The sequence below is a fragment of the Nelumbo nucifera genome, chromosome 5, assembly GCF_055504915.1.
Source record: "Nelumbo nucifera cultivar China Antique chromosome 5, China Antique-T2T, whole genome shotgun sequence".
NCBI classification, from domain to species: domain Eukaryota; kingdom Viridiplantae; phylum Streptophyta; class Magnoliopsida; order Proteales; family Nelumbonaceae; genus Nelumbo; species Nelumbo nucifera.
The window spans coordinates 25,968,168-25,974,086 of record NC_142653.1 but is presented as its reverse complement, the minus strand read 5'-3'; the positions used below and the strand labels follow the sequence as shown (position 1 = coordinate 25,974,086).

General features: G+C 36.8%; 1 pseudogene; it reads left to right on the top strand.

Moving 5' to 3' along the window:
- The first annotated feature begins 759 nt into the window (after positions 1–759).
- Positions 760–2,255, top strand: LOC104607609 (protein ROOT PRIMORDIUM DEFECTIVE 1-like; annotated as a pseudogene).
- Positions 2,256–5,919: the final 3,664 nt, after the last annotated feature.

Below are 5,919 nucleotides of genomic sequence, written 5' to 3'. Positions count from 1 at the left end.
ATTAAATATTAAGGTGGCATTCGGTAGCGTGTATATATCGTGGACGGGACCATTTTGGTCATGTCCATAGTAAGATATGGCGTTCTGCTATGTGTGGACAGTCCCCGTCCACAAAATAGTGTGGACAAGGACAAGCCACACCCCAATTTATCCTCCACGTTATTTTCTCGCAGATAGTGTACACTATGGTGTGGACAGTTTGTGGGAAGGTCTTAATGTAATGCACTTGCATTACATTGGTCCAATTACTCTCATTTTATTTAATCTTTTAATAATTTTTAAATTTTAATATTTTATCAATAAAATAATAGTTTTTAATGTTAATTCTATTACAAGTCCAACGGTTCTCATTTTCAACTCTTTTTTCATTATTTAAATATTTTTAATATTTTTATCAATAAAAGTATATTTAGAATATTATTTTTTATTTTTTTAATATTTAAAATAATATTTTTTAATTATTTAAAAATGCAATTATTGTCTACATATTGATGCCTTTTTTTCAATTTATTTAACATATAAAACACAAAAATTAGATATTTATGATTAACTGTATAGATCTCCCATAAAATGTATATGAGATACATCTATATCAATAAAGAATAACCCCATTTTCTGTACTTTTCAGATTAATTCTACCCTCACCTGTTGATGTATACAAAGGGCATATATGTAATTTACTTCGACTAAATAGAAACCGAAAAAAACGGTTATCTCCCACGATCTCTTCCCCATCTCCCACTCCCGCGAACATTTTGAGGAGACTGGAAAGTGAGAGTGCCTTTGGATCAGTTGGAGACTTGAGCCCTCGCAGATACACAATGAGATGAGGTAACTTCGGGGATGCAAAAGGATGGATCGAATTCAGATAAGATATTTTGGGTTCTTACTCGGCTTGCGGTATCCGGTGGCGGCGTTCTGATTTGAAACGAAAAATCGAAAACAAAAGTTGAATAGAGAGAAAACAAGATATAAAACTGAGCAGCTCGACGCAAATTTGAAATATGTAACAGAAAGCGCCAATTGTTACAGAGAGGAACAGAATGGCGGTTATTACATCTTGCTTTTTCTCTCAACCATGCATTATTTTCCTCTATGGTTTTTCTTTGTGGTTGATGAAATAGAACCCATCTCTTGAATCGGATCTCTTTAGGAACCGCCGATGGATCGTGAACAACCAAATCAAGAATATCATCCCTCGATGCCCTAATCAGGGTGCACCGGTTCAATATCTCCAGAAGAAATTCAATACTCTCGATCTTCAAGGTAAAACCCTCAATTGGCTCGATCGACAAATATCCATGCTGCTTCGAGGTGTATCTCAAGAACGATGACCAGTATTGCTGATTAACATAACAGATGATGTCTCTGGTAGAGGAGGAAGAATATGAACAAGAGCCGGTGCTCATCAAGCGATTAGCGAAGTTATTGATGATGAGCTCCAATAAAAAGTTAAATGTGGTGAAGCTCAATGAGTTGAAGAGAAATTTTGGGTTTTCAGATGATTAATTAATTAGGATTGTACCGAAATATCCTAACATGTTTCGACTTGTTAGTTACAGTCGAAGACGGAGCTCCAGCTTGTCTCATTGAACCCTAATTTAGCAATTTCCGTAATAGAAGCCCAAGCTCGAGAATAGGGGAGTGAATCGCTCTTTTCTTGTTCTCTACCTTCAACTTGGGAGAAATTTCATGAATTTAATGAAAGCCCATATATATATATATATATATATCGCCTTATACAAATGATAGATTTGGTGAAGGATCAAAGGAGATGGAGAAGAGGGTAGTGGCTCTGGTGCATGAATACTGTCATTGACTCTGTGGAAGAAAGCGTCAATTATAAAATTAGGCCATTTTAAGAGAGTTTAATTTACTAGAGAGATTGAATGTCATGCTTCTATAGAATCTGGGCATATTTTATATTTCTAAACATTATCATATTTACACAATTCTTCTTAGGGAAGGTTACAGTGGTTTAGAGTTGATCAATAAGGATCCACTTGTTGTCAAGGAGAAATTTGGGAAACTCATTTTAGGTGGGGCTTCATGAATACAATCAGAGATGGCATGCATTGAATTTGGAGAAGAAGAGGCAGAAAGGTGCAATTTTGGTTAGACCAGAGAACAGGGAGAAAAGAAGAATCACTGAAACATTGGAACAAGATGATAATAGGGGCCAACAAGGAACTTTATATGACCCTGAAGAGAGAAAGCGGTTCTATAAAGTTCTTTTTGATGATGGTGCCCGGTAGATTCACAGATGTGTGCTTTATCTTGTAATGTGGTTGCAATTATATTCTGTAGTGAAGCTAAAGGGTTCTTTATTGCCTCACATTAGTTATGGCTACCTGGGCTTGTGAAACAATATCAAGTATCCCAATTGGAAGTGTTTTAATTAGAATATTGAGCTTGAAATCTTAGTACAAATCTGGTGTAATTTTTTGGCTAAGCAAGATTATATAGACCAGGAGTAGGATCAGGAACAGGTGATCTTACCGTTGGCCTAGGCCATCAACAGTTAATGGTTCTTGTTGGCGACCATGTCTAATGCTAACTGTTTTAAAAGGATAAGTGCATAGTGTGGTAGCTGTTATAAAAAAAAAAAAGTTTTTAGCTTTTGCTTCTTATTTGAATTATTTGAACTCATTTGCGATTACAAGAACTGATCTCACAATATAACCGATAACTGGTAAATAGATAAGATGTAGTATCAACAACTCTTTGTCTTCTATCCCTTAAAATGTTTTTGTCTCTTCTTTTAGTTTCTGCCCCTCAGGCCTCAGCAGAGGATTCATGCTCCCACGGTTTCTTAATTCTGCATCTCATAGCTGATTTGAGCTCTCTTAAACATGGGCGTCGTGTTTCGTTATCCTATGTCCAAAGGAGCCTTGTCTCCTACGCCAAGTAGAGAACGAAGAGAGTGAGAAGAGAGAAGAGAGATGGGAAGTTATGGGCATCAGCTTCTATTGTACGTACTACTCTCGGTGATTGTTGGTATTTGTCCATAGAGCGAGTAATGTGCCAGGAGGAGATGGGCGTGGATTGGACTGTTTGGAGCGGGTGTTCACTCAGTCTCATCGATGGAACCACGTCAATTCCCAAATACTGTCTCCTACGCCAGAGATACAAGAATGAATTACCGGATGTGGATGTTTTCGTATGGCGGATTCCACGATAGAGCCACCAACAATGGTGATCAACAGTGTGTTATCGGTCATGGCCTACAACTATCCAGCAGAGAAAGAAATTAAGTGCATATCTATCTGACAACGTTGGATAAAAATTGACATTCTACGATATGTTGGAATTGTCCCGTTTTTCAAAGCATTGGCTCCCATTTTGCAAAGAACTTCAGAGTGGAGACGAGATCGCCAACTACTTATTTTAACACGACACTTGAACCACTTGATGCCATCCAGGCCAAGGAGTCCATATTCATTAAAGGTAAGCTTTATTTAGAATTTAGATTGATGGTTTTTGATTGAGACATTTAACGTATCATTGTCAGCGAGGGACAAATATACAATCACATTGTTGAAATGCGAAAAGGTTCATAGAGTGAAGATTCCAATACAAATTGTTTCCATGAACTGAACTGGAATCCCCGTCTAAATAATGAGCAAGTCCTCCATCCATGTATGCAAGGAAAGGAGAGAACCAACCACCACCCCAATGCATGGTTGCAAGACCGAAAGATGTGTGATTGTGTGTTTCTATGATTCTGTGCATGATTTTGTTTCCTTGCGCTTATGCATTTTTGAGTTAAGATATTTTGTCCCATTTAATAAAAATAAACAAGACTGGTGATTGTGATTCCCATGGAGGAAAACTTAAATCTTATTACTTGTTGGTGAATTATGGTCAAGGTGACTTGGTCATATTTGAAATTTCAGGATTAAATCTTGAACGGATAATCAATATTCATTAATTTGAATATTTATTCTTGTTTGTTACAAAACATTATTCAAGATCTCTCTCTTACTTGAACAGTTCAACGTTCACTGGAGCCTCTTTTTAATTTTTTATACTTTAATCGTTATCATGACAACCTTCCACGTGCATACTTACTAGTGGAATCAAAAAGTATGGCACACCTATAGAATGCCATCATTAGGTGCAGAGTTAGGAAATTTTTATAAGGGGGGTCAAAACCTAAAGTAGTGGATTAGGGAGGGGGACAAAGGTAAATGGGCCTATAGGGGGGGGGGGGGGGGGGCAACCATTGGATTGGGGAGTGGGGAAAGGGAGAATTTATATGAAATTTTGTATTAATACCGGGGGATTTCTGGACCATAAGGGGGGCCATGGCTCCGCCCCTGGCCACTGTGGGTGTGGACTGGTCCGGTCCACACAATCTATCCACAGTTTAGAATCTTGTGGACTATGGTGTGGTGTGGATTAGTATCTACTATAGGATGTGGTGTGGATCAGTCTATACTCACCAATTTTTCATCCACACTATAAAATACCCCCTAAATCTATTAATATTTTATTAATTTATCATCGGGTTTGAGAAATTCACGCCATGCTTCAAATACAGAGAAAGGAATTCGCACCTTCATAGGGGTTTGTGACGAATAATTGGGACTTAGGGTTTCTTTCATCCAATGGCTAGGATTAGATGACATCAGGACGGTGACTTGGGATTGTCGATTGGGCTTTTGGGTTTCACATTGATATTTTATGCTCGACTGAATACTGATCGTTATAACAAATCTCTTGGGCCCAACAATCCAACAATCGATTCTGCAGGCCAACAATTTCTAGGTTTTCCTACTAGCCTAAGAAGTCGTTTGATAACGGCTGAAGTTGCTGAACTTAAAAATAAAATTTTCAATGGTTCAGTGATCTATCAAACTTAGTTTCAGCCACAGAGGAGTCCACAACCTCCTTAAAACACTTATTCACTAAAAAGCAAAAAGATAATCTTTTCGATTCAGCATCTTCAGCTGTTATCAAACTGCTTATGATTTTTGCTACATCTTGATGATTTCTTTTGCGACATGTTCATGAGCCGTGTTCTTTGATTGATGGGCTTAAATGCTTAATAATATTAGCAATTGGTTCTGGAAACTATCCAACAATTAAGGATGGACTCGACAACATAGTTGATTTTGTTTTCACTTGTTTTCAGAATTGCCACATCAGCAAGAAAACAAAATCATGTTGGTGAATTTGTTTTCAAATGTGAAAGCAAGATGGTTTTATTTCCAAAAACAAGCCATGTTTTTGAAACCAATAAAATAATGTTTTCGAAAACAAATACAAATCGTTGGTCTCAAACCTCTTGATACGGATACAATGGAGTTCTCGGATTTGGTGTTGTGTGATGGTAACAGAGGAACTAAGAACCAGTGAAAAGGACACAAAGCAGTTCTCACTGATCTGAAAAAGAGGATTTAGATCGGAGACGGAAGATCTCACCAATCTGGTTTCAAAGAAACATCCATCAACAAAGCAATTCTCACCAATCTGATTCAAAACTTTGAGATGATCTTCAGTGTCTGGTTTTAGAAGTTTAAGTCTTTTAGAACGTTCTATCTAAAGCTAGGTTGCCTTTATACCTGCAAAAAGGGCGTAAAAAACATTTGTGGGCTTTGGCCCAAGGAGTGTAAGGGGTTGGATAAGTTTATAGATAATACCTTATCAATATGGGTTAGATTAGGCATAAGCCCATATGAAAAAAAAAAAAAACAAATGTAAAGGAAAAAATGTACCAATGGATTAGAATCTATGAGTAAATATTATATGATTTATAAAGCATAATATCAAATCATTAATGGAAAACATGTCTTTGAAAATAACATGTTTTTAGTTTAGTTTTAAAAACTAAAAAAAGGCAAATTCACAACCAATAACATGTTTTCTTTGTTTTTGTTTTCCAAAACAATCTATTTCCAAACCAACTGGTTTTGA